General features: G+C 41.4%; 1 protein-coding gene across 1 annotated transcript in view; it reads right to left on the reverse strand.

Moving 5' to 3' along the window:
• The window catches only part of srfbp1 (serum response factor binding protein 1), a 202,637-nt gene that overhangs the window by 79,404 nt on the left and 96,884 nt on the right, over positions 1-26,349 (reverse strand). The window lies entirely within an intron of this gene.

The following is a 26,349-nucleotide window of genomic DNA, read 5'->3' on the forward strand; positions in this document are numbered from 1 at the left end:
GCACTAATAATGGTGTCCGCCATCAACTTGTCAATATTTTTTCATCAAATACTGGGCCATCAATTTTCTCATCAGAAGCAATCGTTTGAAGGGCATGAAAAAATGGTTTCCTGTTTTGGAAAATGAAATTACAAGGAACTTTAATTTGATTACTTTCACACGCTAGTAGGGGCTTTAATCAAAGGTTGGGACGACAGCAACGAGAAAGTATGCTCTTTACTTCCTCCCCTCCCCACGAATACTGAAAATGGTGGACTTGAACAGCTGATAGCGACAGTTTTGTCTTTGCACATGTGTGATGGAAGTTATGAATCAGATTTTATGCAGTTATACTTAAATAATTCCACAGGTTTGCTTCAATTTGAGGTTGTTGACTAAAATGTATGAATTTAATGTTGGTCTGGTAGACTGGCGTGGGCTGTCTTTCTGGCCAATGGCCACGATGAGCAGCCTGAATGATCAGCCCACACACTGGTGTAAAAATATGATTTTATTTAAACTACATTAAAATAATTAAAGCTCAGGATCTAGGCTGAAATTCAATGCAGCGCTGAAGAAGTGTTGTGTTAAACTATGGCACAATCTCCCTGTTCTGGTGGACATTAACAATACAATGGCACTTTGCAATTTCTACTCAAAAATATAGAGAGGACTCCCTCAGTCTTCTGGAAAACATTCTTTTCTGAATGTATACCACCAAAAAGAGATTAATGAACCATTCTCCACATAGTAATTTATAGTACATGAATTGCTTTTTAAGAGATGCAATTAGCTGAATCTTGCTCAAGGCTCGGGAAAATCCGACCTGTGCATATTTGCGGCTCGCAAACTGCATTCCCGATCTACGTACCACTCTACATGACATTTTTATCTTTTCAGGACCAGGTTCGCACTGCAGTTTGTAATGTGTGAATCAGTGTGGGAGGAGTGTGTGCACGTGAGGACCAATTTGACAGCCTGCCTTGGTTCATTGACAAAGTATCCCAGTTCCCAATAGTTTTTGAGGGAACCCCCTACACTTTCCTCACCTCCCTCACTCTCCACCCACCTCATGCTAGTCTCTGCCTTTACAGGTCATCTATTCCACCTAATGCTACCCATATCATACATGTCCTCTTAGATTACCCATGCCACTCCTTTACCCCCATTTATCTGCCATAACTCCTAGATCATCGCTACGCCCTCATATATCCTCCACGCCCTTCAATCACCCGTGACATCACTGTACCCCCTCGCCTTGTCCCCCAGCAATGCAGCTGCCTGTTCAAAACCGTTCACCTGGGTTCCTAACCACGATAGGACACTGCCAATGAAATTTATAGAATACATCAGCTGGAATGCGGGGCTTTCAGAAACTCCTCAGTTTTATTCTCTTATTTTGGTGTTATTCCTTTCTCAACAGTCAGAGTGCAATTTGCTCTGGGGCTGCCAATTATCTCCATCTACCATCTCCAATCCCGTAACAGGCAGAATGCCTTTCCTCATGGAAATTTTCATCCATCCTTCTTGGAAAATAAGATTGTCAAGCTGTAAAGGCACGTAGCAATCCCTGCCAGAATCTCCAGACCAGGATATACAGGCAGTAACAATCTCTGACAAGTGCCATGTTAACAAAGGGGCATAACTGATTGATATCCCATGGTTCAAAATGACATTCAAATAATTCTTTTACTAAATGCAGCACACTGTAGATGGTTGTTAACACACAATACCCCTTAGCCTATATGGCACAGTGTTGTTTTAGATGTCTTTATCTATGACTCTCTCTCGCCCTGGTTATTCCCTTGGTCCTCATCTTCATTCCCTCAAGTCCAAGAGGCACAGACATGCTGGTTACAACAGGCAACTAGTTTAGCTATTCACTGCCAGATCCGGCTAGACAACATTTAAGCATTATGATGGCACAAATCACCACAAATGGGTATGATCTAGTGGCTATTACAGAAATGGTGTTGCAGGGTGACTGGGACTGGGAACTGAATATGCAGGGGTATCAGACATTTAGGAGGGATAGACAGGAGGAAAGAGGAGGTGGGGTAGCTCTGTTAATAAAGGATAATATCAGGGCGATAGTGAGAAATGATATAGGCTCCAAGAAGCAAAATGTGGAATTGTTGTGGGTGGAGATAAGGAATAGTAAGGGGAGAAAGTCACTGGTGGGTGTGGTCTATAGGTCCCCAAATAATAACTTTGAGGTGGGGCGGGCGATAAACAAGCAAATAATTGATGCGTGCAAAAATGGAACGGCGATAACCATGGGGGATTTTAACCTGCATATTGATTGGTTGACTCAAGTCGGACGCAGTGGACTTGAGGGAGAGTTCTTGGAATGCTGTCAGGATAGTTTCCTAGAACAGTATGTTACAGAACCTACGAGGGAGCGAGTTATCTTAGATCTGGTGTTGTGTAATAAAGCAGGTAGAATTAGGGATCTCCTTGTGATGGATCCTCTTGCGACGAGTGATCCCAATATGGTTGAATTTCTGATCCAGATGGAGGGTGAGAAAGTAGGGTCCCAAACCAGTATCCTCTGCTTGAACAGAGGGTGTACGATAGGATGAGGGTGGAATTGGCTAATGTAGACTGGGGGCGCAGACTGGTTGGTAGGACAGCTGAGGAACAGTGGAGGATTTTTAAGGAGATCTTTTTCAGTACTCAGCAAAAATATATTCCGGTGATAAAGAAGGACTGTAAGAAAAGGGATAACCAGCCGTGAATATCAAAGGAAATAAAGGAGAGTATTAAATTAAAAACCGATGCGTACAGAGCAGCTAAAAATAGTGGGGAATTAGAAGATTGGGAAAGATTTAAAAAACAACAAAGAATGACTAAGAGAGTGATAAAGAAAGAGTATGAAACTAAACTAGTTCTAAATATAAAAAATGATGGTAAAAGTTTTTACAAATAAATAAAGACGACAATGGCTAGAGTGAATGTTGGACCTTGGAGGACGAGAGGGGGGATTTAATGGTGGGAAACAAGGAAATGGCTGAAACTTTAAGTAAGTTTTTTATGTCAGTCTTCACGGGAGAGGACACAAATAGCTTACCGAATATTAAAGATAGAGGGTTGGTAGGAGATGAGATCCTTAATATAATTACTGTTACTAAAGAAGTAGTGCTTGGTAGACTAATGGGACTGAAGGTAGACAAGTCCCCAGGACTGGATGGAATGCACCCCAGGATTCTGAAAGAAATGGCAGAAGTAACAGTAGATGCGTTAGTAGTTATTTATCAAAATTTGCTGGACTCTGGGGAAGTGCCGGCGGATTGGAAAACAGCTACTGTTACGCTGCTGTTTAAAAAAGGTAGCAGACAAAAGGCGGGTAACTACAGGCCAATTAGCTTAATGTCTGTAGTTGGGAAAATGCTAGAATCCATCATTGAAGAAGAAATAGCAGGACACCTGGAAAAGAACAGTTCGATCACGCAGACGCACCATGGATTCATGAAGGGGAAGTTGTGTTTGACGAATTTACTGGATTTTTATGAAGATTTGACTAGTGCGGTAGACAGAGGAGAACCGGTGGATGTAGTGTTTTTAGATTTCCAGAAGGCGTTCAATAAGGTGCCCCTCAAAAGGTTGCTGCAGCAGGTTAGGGTACACAGAGTTGGGTATAAAGTGTTAGTGTGGATGCAGGTATGGCTATCTAACAGGATAGAAGTCTGCAACGCCGGCATCTCCACATCATATCTAACAGGAAGCAGAGAGTTGGTATCAATGGGTGCTTTTCTGGTTGGCAGTTGGTGACTAGTGGTGTGCCACAGGGATCTGTGCTAGGGCCTCAACTGTTTACCATATACATAGACTATCTGGAGGAGGGGGCTGAGTGTAGGGTTATAAAGTTTGCTGATGACACGAAGATGAGTGGGAAAGTGAATTGTGTGGAGGACGTGGAAAGTCTGCAGAGAGATCTGGACAGGCTGAGTGAGTGGGCGAGGGCCTGGTAGATGGAGTATAATGTTGGCAAATGTGAGGTTATCCACTTTGGAATAAATAATAGTAGGATGGAATATTATTTAAATGGTGAAAAGTTGCAGCATGCTACTGTGCAGAGGGACCTGGGGGTCCTTCTGCACGAATGGCAAAAACTCAGTCTGCAGGTGCAGCAGGTGATCAATAAGGCAAATGGAATGTTGGCCTTTATAGCGAGAGGGATTGAATTTAGGAGCCGCAACATCATGTTGCAACTGTACAAAACTCTGGTGCGTCCGCACTTGGAGTATTGTGTGCAGTTCTGGTCCCCACATTATAGGAAGGATGTGGAGGCATTGGAGAGGGTGCAGAGGAGGTTTACCAGGATGTTGCCTGGTATGGAGGGAAGGTCCTATGAGGAGAGACTGAGGGATTTGAGGTTGTTTTCATTAGAAAGAAGGCAGCTAAGAGGGGACCTTATTGAAGCATACAAGATGATTAGAGGTTTAGATAGGGTGGACAGTGATAGCCTTTTTCCTCGGATGGAGAAAGCTAACACGAGGGGGCATAGCTTTAAATTAAGGGGTGGTAGTTATAGGACGGATGTCAGAGGTAGGTTCTTTACCCAGAGGGTGGTGAGGGATTGGAATGCCCTGCCTGCTGCAGTTGTAAATGCGCCTAGTTTGGGAGCGTTTAAGAGATCCCCATGGATGGAAAGGGAATGGTTTAGGTTAGAGGGTCATTGCTTTTTTAATTGGTTGGCACAACATCGTGGGCCGAAGGGCCTGTTCTGTGCTGTAATGTTCTATGTTCTATAAAAGCAGGGAGGTCTTGCTGCAACTGTACAGGGCACTGGTGAGGCCGCAACTGGAGTACTGTGTGCAGTTTTGGTCCCCTTAGTTGCGAAAGGATTTATTGGCCTTGGAGGGAGTGCAGAGAAGGTTCACTAGGTTGATACCGGAGATGAGGGGGTTAGCTTATGAGGACAGATCGAGTAGATTGGGCCTGTATTCGTTGGAGTTTAGAAGGCTGAGGGGGGATCTTATAGAGACTTACAAGATAATGAAGGGGCTAGATAGGGTAGAGATAGAGAGATTCTTTCCGCTTAGAAAAGAAACCAGGACTAGAGGGCACAGCTTTAAACTAAGGGCGGGCAGTTTAGAGCAGAGTTGAGAAGGAACTTCTTCTCTCAGAGAGTAGTGAATTTCTGGAATTCTCTGCCCATTGAAATGGTGGAGGCTACCTCGTTGAATATGTTTAAGTCACGGGTAGATAGATTTCTGATTGATAAGGGAATTAAGGGTTTTGGGGAGCAGGCGGGTAAGTGGAACTGATCCATTTCAGATCAGCCATGATCTTATTGAATAGCGGGGCAGGCCTGAAGGGCTAGATGGCCTACTCCTGCTCTTATTTCTTATGTTCTTATCAGATATTGCTCTCCCTTCCTAAAGTTGCTTACACAGCCACGATCACCCTGCAATGCAAAGATAACCTCTGTCTTTTTCTAATAAAAACCATCCTTTTAAACTGTTCTCCCCTTTCTTTTTCATCTTAATCTCCAACAATAAGTGCAAGGAGCTTATGGACTTTGTCACTAGGAGACCAACCGATCAGATGCCATAGCAGCTTCCTTCCCTCCCACTGGAGCAAACTTCTGTGAAAGGTCCCCCATTCAAGGAGCTGAACTCACGCCTTTTTTGAGCTTCTCTCCAATCTCCTTCATTGCCCTCTTCAGGGCTGATCTTTCCATAAGATTGCTTCCTCAACTTTCAATAAATTGCTAACCACCTGATTTCCACTCCTAATCCCCCTGTTAACTGATAGTTAACCATTCTCTCCCCTCAGGTACTATCCCTCTCTCCTTCAAATCCGCCACCATGAACCGCCCTTCTGAAAAAACCAACACACGTCTTACCCTAATTCCCACTTCCTTTTTCCCTACAAAGCCGTTGAACATGTTATCAGCATGTAAATCATGTAAACTCCATGATTGAATTGCTCCAGTCATATTTCTGCCCCTGTCACGGTACTGGAATGGCTATCAACGTCAGGCATGACATTCTACATGACTATGGCAGAAGAGAACAATCTCTCATTGTCTTTCTCAGCATGTCTGTAGCCTTTGACGTAATTTACCACACCATTCTCCTCTAATAAACTTGACTTTATAAATGCTTTATGTACTTGGATAAGCAGGTTTTGCTTGTCAAATACATGGGTCCACTTATTACATTAAAGGTGCTGTATGAGTACAAGTTGTTGTCATTGTCACTGGGGTCATCACTAACATTGGACCTAAAGCACGCAACCAGCATACTATGCACTGTAGCCAGCAAGAAATATATTTTCTAAACAAAATACTTCATATGGAACAATCTTCCTCAGCAAGATCTACCAGCAGACCTGCTTTGGATCAAGAACTGGAAACATGGGAAGTCACGAATGTGTTCCATGTGACAAACCCCATCTGTCAGATGGCAGGCTTTGAACTATGACGGTGAGAGTGGTCCTTGCCAAAAAGGCTCAGGATAGGCCAAGGTACCTGTGCAGCCAAACTCCATGACTGGGGCCTCAGTACAAACTCCTTAAGCACCTGTGGAAAGACACAAATGATGTTGTCCACTACAGAGACGAATCCGCTCTACAGACTAAGCAGTGGACTAATCACCTTAAACATTTATCACTTGGCTTTGGAATTTGAATTCACTTAATAAATAAATCTATTTTCCAAGGGCAGGCAGTTCCATATGCTTCCTGATACAGTCTGAATGAGTGGAAGATTTTAAAGTCACTTGGGTATGGAAGAAACAATAATACAGTCAGTAAGATCACCAAAGGATCAGAGTGCAAGTCAGGACAGGGGCAAAACTTTTTTTAAATTTACATGTTATACATATGAATGAAACCAATACGGTGTACATCAACTTTATTCTTTTGTTTTGCTAAATTTACCCTTAGTTTCAGGGGATTAGCAGGGTAAATAAGGATTACAGGAATAGGGCCTGGGTGGGATTGTGGTCAGTACCTATTCGATGGGCTGAATTGCCTCCTTCCGTACTGTAGGAATTCTACGATACAGAACTATTTTTTGGAAGCGAGCTCTCATCATTCAGGCTCTTTTATTTGAATGCCAAATGATGTACAGATGTACCCTGAAATAATTACTCTAAACCTTGGGATCCTTGGACTGGTTCATCACCAAGGTGCAGGCTTGATATCTCCTGCAGCTTTCCCATCAAGCAAGAAAGTCAGGTGATCTTTGGCAGCATCTTCTCCTCCTTGGAGACAAATGTTCTCTATGGCATGCACTTTCAGTAAAGCCCCATTTCATCAAAGTTAAAGATTTGTTTTAGTGAGTATCCACATTTTTCAATGACTCTCCTCAAATAGACAGAAAACTCTGCTGCTTCAGTATCAATAATAGCTTTGTGGATCACTTTGATGCCATGCAGATAGGACCATTTCTTGAGATGCTCGAATCTTCTGTGCCGAGCTCTGAAACTTTCCAACGGTGACCTCTCATTCTGGGGTCATTGTACAGGGTTTTAGCTTTTGCTTGAATGACTAAATTAAGGGTACCTTGTGGTGGTTTAGGTCTTCGATCCAAACTGCCAAGAGTCTTTTCATATTCTCATGATATTGCTTCTAGCCCCATTTATCCTGCTAGCATTTAAAGGTATAGCATTTTTTGGAGTATTTTGATTTTGCCAGTGTCACCATAGATTGTTCTCATTGTCGTAGGGGGTAATCCAAGTGCCTTACCAACACCAACTGCTCGGTCACCAAACTCAAAACATTTTACAATCTCCAATTTAGTTGCTGAAGTGGTAGTTTTCCTTGCTTTCTTAGCCACAACAGACTCACTATCGTCACTTCCTGGGTATATCTGTCTCAGGTTTAAGTGACTCCAAAGAATCGAGACTCTAAATCACAAGCCTTGAAACATTCTCAAATGACTTTAAGAGGCCTCTCTATCTCAACCCAAACTTCAACAAGATCACACTCAGGGCTCCAAAATTAATCATAAGATTATAGAGTTGGAGTTTGCTGGCTTCCGCTTTCTTCATCTCGAAACTCATCCCCAAACTCTGTGACCTGGGCCTCGGCTCCTCCCTCTTTGACTGAGCCCACAACTTCCAACTCACAGACCACAATCAGTAAGGATAGGCAACAACACCCCCTCCACAATCATCCTCAACACCAGTGCCCCACATGGCCGTGCTCTTAGCCCCCTTCTATACTCCTTATGTACCTATAACTGTGCAGCCAAAGTCCCCCCTAATTTGATTTTCAAGTTTGCTGACGACTCCACTGTAGTGGGTTGGATCTCAAACAATGATGAGACTGAGTACAGGAATGATATAGAGAATCTGGTGAACTGGTGGGGCAACGATAATCTCTCCCTCAATGTTAACAAAATGAAGAAGATTGTTATCGACTTCACAAAGCAGAAAGGAGAACATGCCCCTGTCTACATCAATGGCGACAAAGTAGAAAGGGTTGAGAGCTTCAAGTTTTTAGATGTCCAGATCTCCAACAACCTGTCCTGGTTCCCCCCATGCTGACACTATTGTTAAGAAAGCCCACCAACGCTTCTACTTTCTCAGAAGGCTAAGGAAATTTGGCATGTCAGCTATGACTTTCACCAACTTTTACAGATACACCATAGAAAGCTGGTTGAATCACAGCTTCGTATAGCTCCTGTTCTGCCCAAGACCACAAGAAACTACAAACGGTCGTGAATGTAGCGCAATCCATCATGCAAACCAGCCTCCCATCCATCAACTCTGTCTACACTTCTGGCTGCCTCGGCAAAGCAGCCAGCATAATTAAGGACCCCATTCACCCCAGACATCCTCTCTTCCATCTTCTTCCTTCAGGAAAATGATAGAAAAGTCTGAGTCACGTACCAACCGACTCAAGAACAGCTTCTTCCCTGCTGCTGTCAGACTTTTGAATGAACTTACCTTGCATTAAGCTGACCTTTCTCTACACTCAGCTATGACTGTAACACTACATTCTGCACTCTCTCGTTTCCTTCTCCATGAACGCTATGTTTTTTCTGTAAAGTGCGCAAGAAACAATTTTTTTCCCTGTAATAAATCAAATCAAATCCTGAAAGACCTTGTAATTTCTGCCAAAAAAAGGCCTTGAGCCAAGGACAGTTCTGCAGCAAACACCTTTCTCAGTGACTTTAAAATGGCATCTTTGCCTCAAGAGCTGCAAAGTTGAACGAAGGTCACACTTTGGGCTCTAAAATTAACAAGACTGCAGAGTTAGGAACCTGAAGGGTAAATACTAGATTCTGTGGGTGGGGTTTTCTGATTCCACCACCCATCAAGACAGGGAAATTCCTGCCCGAGGTCAACGGACATTCCAATAATCCATCAAACCTTCTGTCCCGCTTGCATCGATTCCCACTGTGAGCAGGACCTGAAAATTTACCCATGAATTTTTTGTCCAAACAAGCCGCTTAGCCAAGGAAAGTAATGCCTCTCCCACTGACTTTAAAACAACCTCTCTACCTCACCCAGTGTAAGCTCCATAGCTTGCACACCCAGAGCCCTAAAATTAAAATAGGATTGCAGAGTCAGGAACTGCACCTGCACTGCACAGAAGTGAGCAAGCCAGGCTTCAGCTTTACCTTCAAAGAAAATTACTGTATGTATAGATATTCCTCACACAAAACTGCACTGCAGAGTTTCAAGAAGCCGCAGTTGCTTTGAGTGCTATTGAATACCTCTTTTCCCACTCACTCTAAATTTGCACTGGTCAGTTTATATGATCTCATATAAGCAGTGATGCAAAATGATGCTAACACGCAAGTTTCAATGCTACATAAATAAGCAATTCAGCCCCATTGTAACTGATGTTAAAGCAGATCAATACCTAATAAGGCAACTTAAAATGGATCCCTCGCTGCATTGGCCTTGAAGGGAGTGCAGCTAATTTTGCCAGAATGAAAACTGGACTCCATGGGAACGATTACAGTAACTAAGGTTGTATTTCCTGGAATTTAGAAGATTAAAGGATGATTTGATCAAAGATTTCGAGATATTAAAGGGGAACAGGTAGAGTAGTTGGAGAGAAAACATTTCCTCTAGCTAGAGGCTCAAGAACTTGGGGGCATGGTCTAAAAATTTGAGCTTGACCTTTCAGGAGTGAAATTAGGAAATGCTTCTCCACGCAAAAGTGTGGCTACTTCAATTGTTCATTTAAAGTCAGAGATCGATAGACTTTATGACCATAAGTATTAAGGAATATGGGGCAAATGCAGGTATATGGAGTCTGACTGTAGATCAGAGGTGACTGTACATTATTACCATGTGGCAGAACAGGCTCTAGGGTCTAAATGACCTATTTGTGTTCCTGTATTAGCATGAATAACAGTACACTGGTATAAAGTCTTCCCTCATCCATTTAGATTATAGCTTTAAATCCATCAGAACCACAACAAGACAAGCAAAATACTGCAGACGCTGTAATCTGAAGAGAATGCTGGAAAAACTCAGCAGGTCTGGCAGCATCCATAAGGAGAGAAAGCAGAGTTAACATTTCAAGTCTTCGACTCTACTTTCTCTCCTAACAGATGCTCCCAGATCTGCTGAGCTTTTCCAGTATTCTCTGTTTTTGTTTCAGAGTATCAATAAGAGTGGTCTTGCTAAAATAGATCCCCTCACAACTTGTTGAAGGTTAATTTGTAGTCACGAGGATGGGCAAACAGCCACTTCCCAAGTCTCATTATGGTCATCTTATAAATGGCAAACAGAAATGGAATCAGAGTTGATTCTTTTTCTCCTGCTCTCTTTGATTGGGAAAACTGTCCCATCTGCACACTCCATTCCTTTCTATATTACAGTCTATCCAATTAACAGTAAAACTGTATTTTTCCACATCTATAAATTAAAAATGGGTAGGTGGAACAGTGTAAAAAGGCTCCCCTTCAGAGATCAAACTAATTTTCCACTCAGGTATTCCTTTCCGTGTTATAATATTCCACTGCTGTGAGGCTGCGTGGAACAGAAACTCTTCAAAGCAGCACCTACCTCCATCTGGGTCTAATTACATCAACAGTTTTAGGCTGACATTTCTTTTTTAAAATCATCAGTAGAAATCAAATGCATGACTATTATATTCCTCAATGTAGACTCTACAGTAAAGGTTGTAATTAAGTGGTAAACACTTCACCCGGGAAGGTTAGTAAAAAGAAGGAAAAAGACATTTCAAGTTCATTGCTAGGACAAGGTTGTTTATCACTATTATACATTTCACCTTCTGCATTCAATCATATGAAATAACATATTATAATAAAATTATCCATCATAAAAATATACATAATTATGGTTCAGCAAAGCAGCTTTAAAATGTTTAGAATTCTTTTTGGACAGTGTTTTTCTCTCTCTGTTGCACATCAAGATGTCAGCACTGAGACATGGAACATATCTTTTGCACCAGTGTCCTTAAACCAGATATAACACAGGTATGAAGCAAAGCAAATTTTCTTGTAACCAAGTTCTATAACTATCAAATATTATCCTTGTGATCATTAATGTAAGCAAAAACATTGCCGAGTATAAAATTGGAATTCCCAATTTATTTCCTGCATTAGTGACTGAAGAAAAATATACCTGTAGCTGACTTATTTGAAACCACAGAATGATATCCTGTGTGACAGTACTGTAAATATTTGCACACTGTTACAGAGAGGCATTTATCCAGTCACGCTGGAAGAAATGCAAATCCAATGAACATCTTAATGTTAATTTACAAGATGGAGGTTATAGCATGACTTGTTGTTTGAAATAAATTAAGAAAAAGTAGTAGTAAGCATTCAAGAGCTAGATTTTACAATTGGCAGATGAATAAAGAGATGCCTGCCAAGGGCATTTTTCACTGTTAGCACCAAAGCCAATTTTTTACTACTTCAATCTTCAACAAGCTTTTACACAAGGAGAAAATGCAACGCATGGCATTGTGTTAAATTGTACAGCCCATAAAAAGTTGTCGGATTGACTCCCTGGTTTGAGCTGAGTTAACTAATCTCATTTGGGATGTTGAGGACAAAAATGACTAAGGGGAGTTACATCTGATTTCCAGGATGAACGCATGTTTGAGCTCAGCTTTAGTAACTGAACTCAGATGGTCATTTGGGTGAGTTATTCAGGTACTGCTTACTGAAGTAGCATGCTTTGGTGCTTACAGAGAATTAGAATATTTGGGTGAGGGATAAACACTAATCATCAAATTGTCATTCCCAAGGGTAGATGTCTCCTTCCCAAAAAATGTACTGTGCTCAGTGATGCTCACTGGCGACTGCATTCCATAAACAAAGGCACATGGTTTCCCATGTGCCCAGTTTGGATCTTACCAGATCAAAATCAATAAACTGACCTTATTTTTACTCTTTGAGTTTCTTGATTTGACAGAAGTCATTGCAGATTCCTCTGCAATCTGAAAGTTTTCAATTACTTAATGAGGAAGTCAGGGTGGATGGTCACCAGTCAGCCAGCTAAATCCCTTCAGAATAATAGAATATTCAGTGCTGGTGTGACCATATCTTGGAGCAGTTTTATTTGGGTTTTTGAAATAATTCTGGCAAGTAGGCATAGTATTAGATTCCATTGCCTCACTTTATTAAAATAACAAGTAATCTTGAAGCAACGTTTTAACCATTGGTTTCAAACCTGATCCAACAAGTTCCAAACTGCATTACTTCACACTTACAAAAATAGGATTTCTACATTAAAAAAAAATGTTTTGTGCTGTGCTTTATTTATCTAGCTTTGTAACAAATTTAGGGTGGATTCTGCAGTCAGCATTTGCACAGAAACCTGGGGACTTGTCACTGGAACTTGCAGTAAATTAGACAGCCAAAAAGTACAACACTCTCAAGAACACCTGGAAACTGTGAACAGGACAATTAACTAAATCTCCTCAACCAGACTGAAATATCATAAAGAAACAGTGCAGAATCTGAACCAACAAATTCAAATTTGACTGGTGAATAGTGAAATGAATGTCCAATCAAATGTAGAAAGCAAATTAAAGACGTGAATTTTTAAAATCTTCAACGATAATTAAAATACTAAAAAAAAACACCAGAGTTGTATAAGTTAACATTCAGCATCAGAGAAGCTCTCTGGCAGCAATTAAGACTTGCCATGCAGTTGATACCACATAGCTGATGAACTAGGACTCCTCCTTGTTAAACACCACTTGGAGGAAACACTGAAGGTGGCAATGGTGTATAATGTACTTGGGAATTCCTTGCAGTGACATCCAGGGACTGAGACGGTTGACTTCTAACAACTAATGGTGGCACAGCAGTTAGCACTGCTACCTCTCAGCTCCAGGGATCTGGATTCGATTCCATACTTGGGTTGCTGTCTGTGTGGCGTTTGCACGCTCTCCCCGTGACTGCATGTGTTTCCTCCGGTTGCTCCGGTTTCCTCCCAAAGATGTGCAGCTGAAGTGCATTGGCCATCCAAATTGCCCTTTAGTGTCCCAGGATGCATAGGTTAGAGGGATTAGCAGAGTAAATATATGGGGTTACAGGGATAAGGCCTAGATGGGATTGTTGTTGGTGTAGACTCAATGGGTCAAATGGCCTCCTTCTGCACTATAGGGTTTCTACGATTCTAACTACAATCATCTTCCTTTGTGCCAGCTATGACTTCAACCAGCAGATTTCCCTGATTTCCATTGGCTCCAGTTTTGCTAGGGTTCCTTAGTGTCACACTTCTTCAAATGCAGCTTTAATGTTAAGAGCAGTCATCGTCATCTCATCTTTTGGCCCCACATCATTAAGGACAGAGAAACTTCTAGAGCCGCCTCATCTACTTGGTACTATACTCCTTATACATCTATGACTGTGCAGCCAAATTTCCCTCCAATTTGATTTTCAAGTTTGCTGACACCACCTTAGTGGGTCGGATCTCAAAGATGAGACAGAGTACAGGAATGAGATAGAGAATCTGGTGAACTGGTGCAGCAACAATAATCTCTCCCTCAATGTCAACAAAGTGAAGGAGTTTGTCATCGACTTCAGGAAGTGTAAAGGAAAACATGCCCCGATCTAAATCAATGGGGACGAAGTAGAAAGGGTCGAGAGCTTCAAGTTTTTAGGTGTCCAGATCGCCAACAACCTGTCCTGGTCTCCCTGTGCCAACAGTGTAGTTAAGAAAGCCCACCAATGCCTCTACTTTCTCAGAAAACTAAGGAAATTTGGCATGTCAGCTATGGCTCTCACTTTACAGATGCACCATATTAAGCATTCTTTCTGGTTGTATCACAGCTTAGTATGGTTCCTGCTCTGCCCAGGACTGTAAGGAACTACAAAAGGTCATAAATGTAGCCCAATCCATCACGCAAACCAGCCTCTCATTCACTGACTCTGTCTACACTTCCAGCTGCCTTGGCAAAGCAGCCAGCATAATTAAGGACCCCGGACATTCTCTCTTCCACTTTCTTCCTTCGAGAAAAAGATACAAAAGTCTGAGGCCACGTACCAACCGACTCAAGAACAGTTTCTTCCCTGCTGCCATCAGACTTTTGAATAGACTTACCTTGCATTAAGTTGATCTTTCTCTACACTGTAGCTATGACTGTAACACTACATTCTGCACTCTCTCATTTCCTTCTCTATGAATGTAATGTTTTGTCTGTAGAGTGTGCAAGAAACAATACTTTTCACTGTACGTTAATACATATGACAACAATAAATCAAACCAAATCAAAAAATTGCCCACCATCATTCATGACCAGATGTGGCAGGATTTCAGAGCTTAGATTTGATCTGTTGATTGTGGAATTGCTTAACTCTAATCTACTACTTGCTGCTTATGTTGTTTGGCACACAAGTAGTCCTGTATTATAGCTTCATTAGCTTTGCCTTATTTCCACGTCTAGTCTTGCTTTTGGCATGTCCTCCTGCACTGGAACATTGAATTTTATGGCAATAAGTATAAAATACAAAAACTGAGATGTATTTCTGAATGCATTAAAACCCTCGACACCTCCACTAGGTCCTCAAGCATGACCTCAACCTTCCGGTTGCTTCCCATTTCAATTTGTCATCTTGCTCTCAGATACTCATTTTTGTCCTCAGCTTACTGTAATGCTCTATTGAAGCCAATACAAGCTGGAGGAACAACAGCTCATCTTCTAATTAGGTACTTTACAGCCTTCCAGACTCAACATTGAACTCAAAAAATTCAGACCATGAACTATGATTTATTTTTCCCTTCAAGTGCCAGTTTGTATCTTGTTTTCCTGTTTTTGCTTTCACAGAATTGTACAGCGCAGAAGAGGCCCTTCGGCCCATTGAGTTCACACCGACACATTAGAACACCTGAATTCCCACCTAATCTCACCTATCAGCACTTGCCCATAGCTCTAAATGTTATGATTTGCCGATTGCTCATGCAGATATTTTTTAAAAGGATATGAGGCAACCTGCCTCCACCATCCTCCCAGGCAACGCATTCCTGATCGTCACACTCTCTAGGTAAAAAGGCTTTTTCTCACATCCACCCTAAACCTCCTGCCTCTTACCTTGGGTGTACGGCCCCTCTTGATTCATCCTTCAACTAAGGGGAGCAGTTGTTCCTTATCCATTCTGTCCACGTCTCTCACAATCTTGCATAACCTGATCAGGTTGCTCCTCAGTCTTCTCTGCTCTAGTAAAAACAACCCAAGTCTATGCAACCACTCTTCATGACTTAAATGTTCCATCCCAGGGAACATCCTCTGCAACCCTTCAAGTGCGACCAGAACTGCACACAGCACTCTACCCGCGGCCTCACCAAAGTTCTATACAACTCCAACATGACTTCCCTGCTTTTGTAATCTATGCCTCGACTGATAAATTCAAGTGTCCCATATGCTTTTTTCACCACTCTACTAATGTGCCCTTCCGCTTTCAGAAATCTGTTGACTAACATGCCAAGGTCCACAGAACTTTCTAGTGTCCTACCATTGATCGAGTACCTTCTTGTCAAATTACTCCTTCCAAAGTGTACCACCTCACATTTTTCAGGGTTAAATTCCATCTGCCGCTTATCTGCCCACATCTGACCATTCCATCTATATCTTCTAGTAGCCCAAGGTTAACCACTCGTCCAATCTTTGTGTCATTCGCAATAGCCATCAATATCATTTATATAAATGACAAATAATAGAGGGTCCAAAACAGATCCCTGTAGTACGTCACTAAAGCAGCCTTCTGTTATCACCCTTTGTCGCCTACAACTGGGCCAATTTTGAATCCACTTTTTCACATTATCCTGTATCCCACGTGAACTTACTTGCCTTCTTTACAAGTCTTCCATGTGAGACCTTGTCAGAGGCATTGTTGAAATTCACATAAACTACATCAACTGCACTACCCTCATCTACACAGCTGGTCACCTCCTCAAAATATTAAATCAAATTTGTTAGGCATGATCTCCCTCTGATGAAGCCATGCTGACTATTCCTGATCAAGTCTTGCCTCTCTAAGTGAAGATAGATGCTCTCCTTCAGAAGTTTCTCCAAAAGTTTTCCTACCAGTGACATGAGATTCACAGGTCTGTGGTTCCCTGGTTTATCTCTACAACACTTCTTAAATAGCAGAACTCTTTTAGCTGTTTTCCAGTCATCTGGCACCTCCCCCGTGTAAACACAGTAAAAAGTCTGACAACACCAGGTTTTAGTCCAACCTATTTATTTGATAATATTCTCACTAGCTTTCGAGGGGACAGCCTCTTGACCTCCCCCGTGGCCAGAGAAGAATTGAAATTTTGGGTTAGAGCCCCTGCAATCTCCTCCCTTGCCTCCCACACAAGCCTAGGGTATAATTCATCTGGACCTGGAGACTTGTCCACTTTTAAGGCTACCAACACCACCAATACCTTGTCCTTCCCTATGTCAATTTGCTCAAAAACGTCACAATCTCTTTCCCTGAATTCCATACCAATTTCCTCATTCCCTTGGGCGAAGATGGATGTGAAGTATTTGTTCTGCACTCCACCAATGCCCTCCGACTCCACCCATAGATAGCACCCTTGGTGCCTAACGAGTCCTACTCTTTCCCTGGTTATCCTCTTTCCATTGATACACTTATTGAATTTTGGGTTTTTTCAAAATGTATGAGACAAATTTTCTTTTACACAGAAGGTGGTGGGTGCCTGGAACTCACTGCTGAAGGAAGCAGTGGAAGCAGATACGATAGTGACATTTTAGGGGCATCTTGACAAAAACATGAATAGGAGGGAATTAGAGGGATATGGTCCCCAGAAGGGTAGGGGGTTTTAGTTCAGTCAGGCAACATGGTCAGTGCAGGCTTGGAGGCCGAAGGGCCTGTTCCTGTGCAGTAATTATCTTTGCTCTTGCCCTACTTTTACCAGCCAGAGGTTTCGCGTATGCCCCCTTTGCATTCCTAATTGCTTTCCTAAGCTTCACCCTGCATTTTCTATACTTCACTAATGCCTCCACGGAATTGCTCTCCTTGTTCTTCTTTCTTTACCATCTCATTGCATCCTGAATATCTGTTCATCCATGGTTCTCCGGGCTTGTTATTCCTACTCACCACCCTGGAGGAAACATGTTAGGCTTGCATCCTGCCCATTTATTTTTGGATGACCCCTCAATGCTTTTCTGTAGACTTTCCCATTAGTAGCAGTCCCAAGTTTATCTTGGCCAGATCCTGTCTTATTTTACTAAAATCTGCTCTCCCCTATCCAAAACTTTTTTTTGCAGCTTGTCTATTTCTTTGTCCATAACAAGCTTAAATTGTAGCAGGCTGTGATCGCTATTACTCAAATGCTCCCCCACCACCACCTCAACTACCTGTCTGGATTCATTCCCCAGAATCAAGTCCAGCAGAACTCCCTCTCTTGTTGAGCCCTCCACATATTGATTTAAAAAGTTGTATTGTACACTTTTTAAGAAACCTACTCCATCTAAAGCCCTCAACACTGCGTTTATCCCAGTTAATGTTTCAGACAAAGCTTATCTTTATTGTGCTTTTAACTCTTGCCTTGGAACAATGTTTTGCTTCTTTAATAGAACTATTACTATTTTCTTTGCCTTTTGTTATGACATTTTTGGCATTTAATCTCCCCCACCCTCCCTGACCTTCCCTTTTATTCCACAAGACTTCTCTCCCACTTTTTTCAACAGCATAAAATCTACTATATTTCTACCTCCCCAGTTTTTGGACTAAACATTAACTCCTTTTCTCTCTCCACAGATGCCTCCAGATCTGCTGATTTTTCCAGCACTTCATTTTTAGTATCCACAGTAGTTTATTTTTATTTTAGTGTTTAATGCCTATCTTGCAGAAGTTCTGTTCTTCCCTCCAATACGATCTTCATTAGTCTTTTTCAGCTTGTTCACCAAATTAAACCTATGGGCAGCACAGTGTCACAGTGGTTAGCACTGCTGCTTCACAGCACCAAAAACACAGGTTTGATTCCAGCCATGAATGACTGTGCAGAGTTTGCACATTCTTCCACTCACTGCATGATTTCCTCTGGGTGCTCCCATATGTGCAGTGGCTGGAAGTTGCTATCTGATTTATATTAAATAACGTTGAGTGCTGCTGCCTCAGCCAAACAACTGATTGAAGTATGCCTTTACTTTCCAGTATGTGACACTAATTCAGTATTACATATTATTATGTTCAATGTCTTTCATGTGGTTTGTGTGCCTTGGTGCTGGAGAATTTGCACAGTCTCTTGATTTTTGGGTTTGTTTGTATATATACATTTTTAAGTGACAGCATTCACTGATTCATTCCCCAGGCCAATGTCTTGACCAGTATCAAGCTGCCTTGTTTAAATTTCAAAACATGTTTGGCAGTTAACTGTGAATCACCATACACTAGTGCATTCTCCATGGCTACACCTTTACAATCAGACTCCAGTTGGCAACAAATCTATACTCCCTTCTCATACAGTATACATTTGTTGATTTCCTTTACATTGTATTCTTGTGAATGTTCTAATGAGTAAGACAAAAAACTTTAACAGAAAACATCTTTTTTCCAGCAATACTCAAAAGACATTTTTAAAATGAGGTTTTACAATCCCTGAAGTTGCGGAGATGGCTTCAGATGGGTTAACAGTTTAGTGATCGTCAGGAAAAAAATCACCACTTGGAAATTAGCTTTCTGTTATGAATGACTGTAGTCAAATTGCAAATAGAGAAAAGACAGGAGAGAGAGTTCAGTGTGTGGCAGAGAGAGGGAACAGGAAATTTGAGCTCTCTCATTAGAAAGACCACAATACTATTGAACAGTCAGTTACAGAAGTCAGTAAAATGATCAGTTTTGCTGTGCTGCTACAGGAAGATTGTGTTTAGGAAACTAATTTGCTTGCTCTGTATTGAAGACTGGTTTGGAGTGTCTTAGGGAGAGAGATGAGTTGGGTGCAAAGCATCAAGTGGATAGAATCGTAGAATGCCTACAGTGCAGGAGGCAGCAATTTGGCCCATTGAGCCTGCACTGTTAATAATCCCACACAGGCCTATCCCAGTAACCCCACATATTTACCCAAACTAGTCCTCCTGACACTAAAGGGAAATTTAGCATGGCCAATCAACTTAACCCGCACATCTTTGGACTGTGGGAAGAAACCAGAGCACCTGGAGGAAACCAGGGAGAACATGCAAACTCCACACAGAGTGACCTGAAGTCGGAATTGAACCAGGTTTCCTGGCACTGTGAGGCATCAGTGCTAACCACTGTGCAGCCCCACGTGTGCAGATTGAAGCCAGATGCCTTTGTGTCAAGCTGATTGTAACTGGTAACTCCTCATTGGTTTGTGTGTTTGTAAATTTATTACTGGGGTTAAGGAATAGTGTTATTTTGAAGTGTATTCCTGTGTTTATATTGAGACCTTTCTAATCGTTTTTGTCCAATGTACTGAGGTTCACTTTTCTGGTTTCATAAATATTTTATTCTATGTTTAAAGTTCGTCTATAGATTCCTGTGAATTTGTTCAGTAACTTTCCTCCATGATTTCTAAAAATAAAGATTAGAACTAGCAAGATAGTTCTACCTAATCTTATAGGTAAGCAAAATGGTCAGTCATTTTCCCTATCCAACTTGATGCAGAGTATTGACATGAGAAAAGGACATGTACTGGGTCTTAAGTGCCAATGGAATGATTTTGACACTTCAGAAATCTGCAATCACAAAGTCCCATTACATTAATAGGACATAGTAATGAAATTTCTGAAATGTACAAAATTCAAAATAAAGATGTTTTATAAAAAATATTTATTGAAACAGAAAGGAACCTGAAGGATTTTTTGGGGCTTAGCTCTGAAGAGAAGTCATATAGAAATAGTATAGCTAAAAATAAAATGTTGCAAAAGATGGTTATAATTTATCGTGGATGTTTGGCTGTACAGCAACAATTATTGTGTTCAGTTGAAGGATACCTTATGGATGAGAACCAGGAATACCCATAAATTGCTCCTCGTGAGACTTCAGATGGGTTGGGGGTGGCAGGTCATGGGCAGAGGTGAAGCCACTGCAGCAAACTGCCTCACCAAACTAGAAAGGCAAGATCATGAAAAATGGAACAATACAGGGTCAAGGGCTGCAGGCAGGTCAAAAACGATGAAGAGAAATACTACACCACACTCTCAATGCATGGGATGTCACTTCTGACAATGATGAGAGCTTCTTCAGTGATGTGGTAGAAACAAAATTCCAATTGGAGAGGGGAAAATATGTTTGGAGATGAGGTGATAGTTTGTAAGGACACAGGAGTTGAGGGCCAATTTTTGAAGGCGGGAGATAATAATAGCAGATTTGAAATGACAGTGTTCAATAGAGGGGATAGTTGACTATACCCTCTGGCGTGGAAGCTGAGGAGGGAAGTATGGGTCTCAGCAGTTTAATGAGAATAAGGTTGGGTATGCAGGGAAGCAGAGTCTCATAGACATGAGTAGCTTGGAGAGGGCAATATGGGAGAGAAACTAAAGAAAGATGTGTGTTCCAGTCTAGTGAAGGAAGAACCTTGATGGAAGTTTACCTGGGTGGGAAAACAGAAGGGAGAGATGTGATTGAGGCAGCAACTGAAAGAATAATCTTTGTCTCAGTTATAAGCAAGTCCAACTTGCTGCTGGAGGTTAGAATGGAGGGATGAGGGGTTTAAGAAAATAGGGAGTATCTTTCATAATAAGGAAAACAAGCCAGGAATTATTTTTGTATGCTAGGACAATTCTGTAGTTGTGAACAATTTTAACACTGGGTACAAATGCACATGATGTTGCCCAGCAGAACTGACGATAAATAACTAAACTAGCAATGTACCACCGTCATATGAGCATCTTCTAGACTTAAGGGGTGAAGATAGATATCACACCCTTTGTCTTAGACCCAACCAGCTGCTTATTTCAACCTTAATTCAATCATAAGATCAGAAGTGCTTAAGGGTTTAGAACTGCTGCCTCACAGTGCCAGAGACCCAGGTTCAAATCTAGCCTCAGGGACTGTATGGAGTTTGCAGTTCTCCCTGTGTCTGCAGGGTTTCCTCTGGATGCTCTGATTCACTCCTACGCTCCAAAAATGTGCAGAGATTGACCATGCTGAATTGTCCCATAGTGTTAATTTTTGTTTTTTGTTGGAGATGGTCATTGCCTGGCACTTGCGTGGTATGAATGTTACATGTCACTTGTCAGCTCAAGCTTGGATATTGTCCAGGTCTTGCTACACTTGGGATTATGTTGGATTGCTGTCAGTGCAGGCTCAATGGGCTGAATGGCCTCTCTCTGCACTGTAGGGATTCTAAGATTCTCAGTGGGGGAGTTCACAGACAACTCCACAATGTTCAGCACCATTTGTGATTCCTCAGATAGTGAAGCAGTTCATGTCCAAATGTAGCAAGATTTGAGCAATATCCAGGCTTCAGCTGTGACAAGAACATTTGTACCACACAAGTGCCCAGGCAATGACCATCTCCAACAAAAAAGGATCTGACCATCGCCTCTTGACATTAGATGGCATTACAAACACTGAATCTCCCACCATCAACATCCCAGTGTGACCACTGACCAGAAACTGAACTGGATTATTCATATAAATATTGTAACTACCAGAGCAGGTCAAAGGCTAGGAATGCTGTGGCAGGTAATTCACCTCCTGAGCCCCCAAAGCCTGTCCACCATCCAAAAGACACAAGTCATAAGTGTAATGGACTACAATTCACTTGCCTGGACGAGTGCAGCTCCAATAACACTCAAGAAGTTCAATGCCATCCAGGACAAAGCAACCCACTTAACTGCTATCCCTTCCACAAACATTAAATCCCTCCACCACCAATGAACGGTAGCAGCTATCTAGAAGATGCACTGTAGGAGTTCGCCAAGTTCCTTAGGCAACACCTTCCAAACCCATGACCACTATCATCCAGAAGGACAAGGGCAACAGAGATATAAGAACACCACCTTCTGGTGATTCCCCTCCAAGTCATTCGTCATCCTGACTTGGAAATACATCGCCATTCTTTCACTGTCGCTGGATCAAAAGTCTGGAATTCCTTCCCTAACAGGACTGAGTGTACCTATATCTCAGGGATCGCAGTGGTTCACAAAGGTAGCTCACAACCACCTTGTGAAGGGCGACTAGGGATGGGCAATAAATGCTAGCCTAGCTGCAATACTGTTGTAGAAAGTGGAAGACCAAAAGCTAGAATTGATGATTTGAAAGTGTCCTTTGGAGTGACATGGAGGAGAGTTATTTTTCTAGAAGCAGACACAACAAGGAGTTGTGGGGAGAGGTTCTGTAGTTGTGATAATGAGAAATGAGAAGCGATGCAAATGAGACACTGGCCATCTGTATGAAGGGCGTGGCTAAAGGAGGAAAAGAGAGAGCTGAGCTGAGATAGAGGAGAAGTTGAATGGTGGCAAAGTTGAAGGAGGAAAGCAGTAACTTAATCAAATCCAACATATAAAAATAAGAAAAACTGCAGATGATCATGTTGCAGAGAGAAAATGCAACGTCAGCTGTTGACTATATGCTTGCACTGTTCAATAAAGATGGTGCATTCTAAATAGACCATCTAGTGGGTATTTGCTCTGCATCATCAATCTCAGTGCCAGCCCCCAAAGGAAGACCAAAACAACTAGTAGGTAGTAAAGAAACAGAGGTTTGCAAAATTATCATACAACCATTACATCAACTGCTACTTAAAGTAGACAACCTCTATAAATCTGGTAGACATAAATTTAAAGTTAATTACACAGTGGATTTAAACCCCAAAATTATTCTGGCATCTGCAAAACCAAATAATTTAATCTACATTACCATACCATTATCCCTCTGTAAAGTTATTTTAATTCCTATTATCAAAGACCTGCATGCACTGCCAAAATGTGAATACACAACATCAATCTATGAGATAGCAGAAACCAGTCAGCAAAATCACCACCAACTGTCAATCAGATCTGTTTAAAAAAGGTGTGAATAAATAGCTGGTCAACAACAGTAATATAAATTAGGTAACCATAAACAACCACAGAAAAAAATACTGGATTCTTCCATTTAATTGTATGGTTGTTCTCATGCGCTTAATCACCATTATGTTCAGTTAATAGCACAAAAACATGTTAGTGAACCCAAAACAAGGAGGCAATAAAAACAAGACTTTTTTCTCTCTCAATAGTTGACACCATTGGAAAAGTATAGGCTGGAAATCCAGGGGATGCACCACGTGGCAGACGTAAAATGCAAGGGCATTGGTTCACTGCATCATGATTGCAATGGTACCGAAGAAAGACTGAGATGTTGAGCAAGCTGTTATGTTTGGAAAATCATTACTGAGTTGACTGTCACAAACAGATGACTTATACGCCTATTAAAAACTATTAAAACAATTAAAAGCACGAGCAACATCTCTGGAAAAATTGGTATAATTCTTCAATTTAAAAATGGCAACATATGGGAATGATTACATTAATGCCTTCCACAAAGTCATGATGCATCTCTAGGTGGTCAGACATCTTTGTGAAATCCAGGCTACGTCTGTTGTGCAGAGCAGATGGGCTCCACAGCAGAGGTAATAATTCACACTAAATAACCGAGAATAAGAGGTTTTTCCTTTCTGTGCAGCTGCGGTTTTTCAAAACACAAAGGTGGCAAATTTATGATTGAAGATAGCATTGAGTGCTTTTAAACATTTTAACTACGTAAAAATTAAAGCAATTATATATCAAAAGAAATTGTTAAATATTCTTGAACATGTAAAACATTGAGAAAGGTGAAATACAGCCTCAGGTGACTGTGTGAAGTTGGAAATTTCTCCCCATGTCTGTGTAGGTTTCCTCCGACACTCCAAAGATCAAAGAATCCCTCCAGTGCAAAAAGGGGCTATTTGGCCCATCAAACCTGCACCAACAACAATCTCACCCAGGCCGTATCCTCATAACCCAAGTATTTAACCTGCTAATCTCCCTAACACTAAGGGGCAATTGAGCAGGGCAATCAACCTAACCCACACATCTTTGGACTGTGGGAGGAAACTGGAGCAGATACAGGGAGAATGTGTAAACTCCACACAGTGACCCGGAGGCAGAATTGAACCTGGGTCCTTGGTGCTAACCACTGTGCCACCATGCCATCCACTGTGCGCACAGATGTGCAGGCTTCGTGGATTGGCTGTGCTATATTGTCCCTTAGAATCAGGGGGATTAGCAAGGTAAATAAATTGGATTACAGGGATAGAGCTGGATGGGATTGTAGTCAGTGTAGGCTCGATGCGTTGAATGGCCTCCTTCTGCACTGTAGGGATTCAAAATGATCCTGGTAGTATCCTCAACCCAGCCAGTTACCTGCGCTGTTCGGTTGATACATATTGCAAGGGGGAGTGAGGACGGTAGTGAAGTAGTATTTTGAGGGATGGGAAGTATTTGGAGGCCACTGAGGTGAAAAGCTTCACTTCAGATTTTTTTTGTGGACAGAGTCACAACATTGCCTTCCATCTGCCACATGCACATTTTATACATTATATATCATTCCACATTACTCTACAAGAAAAATATTATAGAATGCCTCTCCAAAAGGATTTTTGACCATTAAATCTCAAAGCCAGGAAGCACAAACAGTTGAGATTGAGGCGAGGTTGGATCTAACATTTTGTGCTCTAGATAGAATGCGTTTTCTGTTCTCACAGAATAGAAACAGCTTCAACAAGCTAATGTTGTTCATTTTCATCTTTTGTATATAAGTAAAAATGGTAAAGGGCTTTCAAAATTCACTGGCACAAAGCGATCAGATGCATTCCAAGTGCAGGATACTGTTCCAGCGATGAAACTACTCCTGCAAACAATTAACCCAATTCCTGTATCCACGTTGCTAAAATTCCTAACTGCTGTCAACTGTCACGTCGAACACAAGTAGCAGACTTCCAAATCCTGTTTTATAAAAAAAATTCTCGGAAGTGTTGTAGGCTTTCCTTGCTGAAGATGGTTATAGTTTTAATTGACTACTGCGTTACCAAAACACACTAATCATCTCCAGGGATGATCATGCATTCTAAATATTGTGCCAAACCACAAGCGCGTAAAGCACTTGATGGATAGCACTTGGTAAACAAAATGTTCCCGGGGCAGTATGCCAGCTGTACATCTGCCCCAAAAATGACCCATATATTCAGCTAAATGTGAACAAGTAAAAAGAAATTCTCAATATTGTTCAAGGATTGTCTGGCAATGATTTATTCTTAACCACAAAATATTCTTTGAAGCCACAACTCTTTAAATATCACAAATTTTAAGTCCTTAAATTAATAACATTTACAGAAATCCATCAAAGAAACAAAGTAGCTATTTGCATTAAACCTACATATACTTTTTTTTTGTTTTTGATTCCTCTGTGACCACTTCAAGGTATGCTTTTAATGGGAAATGTAATTATTTATCTTTATTTTATCACTCAAAATTGGCTTCAAGTCTTTTAAGTTTGGCTCAAGCAGAGCTAAGTTCAGAATAAAACTGGAAGAGTGAAACTCCACAATATTCAAAAAGCTTCGCACCATCCAGGACAAGGCAGCTGCTTGGTTGGCACTCACCAACTTACACCATCATTTCCTCCGCCAGCATTGCATGGTAACAGCATTATGTATTGCCTACAAGATGCACTGCAGCAACTTCTAAAACTTTTACTGCAGGCATGTGAGGACATCAGCACTTACAATTTGTCTTCCAAGTTTCCCAAGAGGAATTGGTGCCATGCAAGCTATATTTTCCATAAAATGTATTCACACATTGCATCATTTCCCAGCTGAAAGAACAGATAATCAATGTGAATGTTAATTTATAACTATTCATTAACTAGCACACAAACAAATATGCAAGGTCAGCAACTTTCCTGACCTTAGCTCTTATCCAGAAAGCTCTGATCTCAGTTCAGCCATACCACCACTAACAATTTAACATAGTAAACCT

Source organism: Carcharhinus amblyrhynchos, chromosome 5 (genome assembly GCF_965287045.1).
Source record: "Carcharhinus amblyrhynchos chromosome 5, sCarAmb.v2.hapA, whole genome shotgun sequence".
Lineage (NCBI taxonomy): Eukaryota > Metazoa > Chordata > Chondrichthyes > Carcharhiniformes > Carcharhinidae > Carcharhinus > Carcharhinus amblyrhynchos.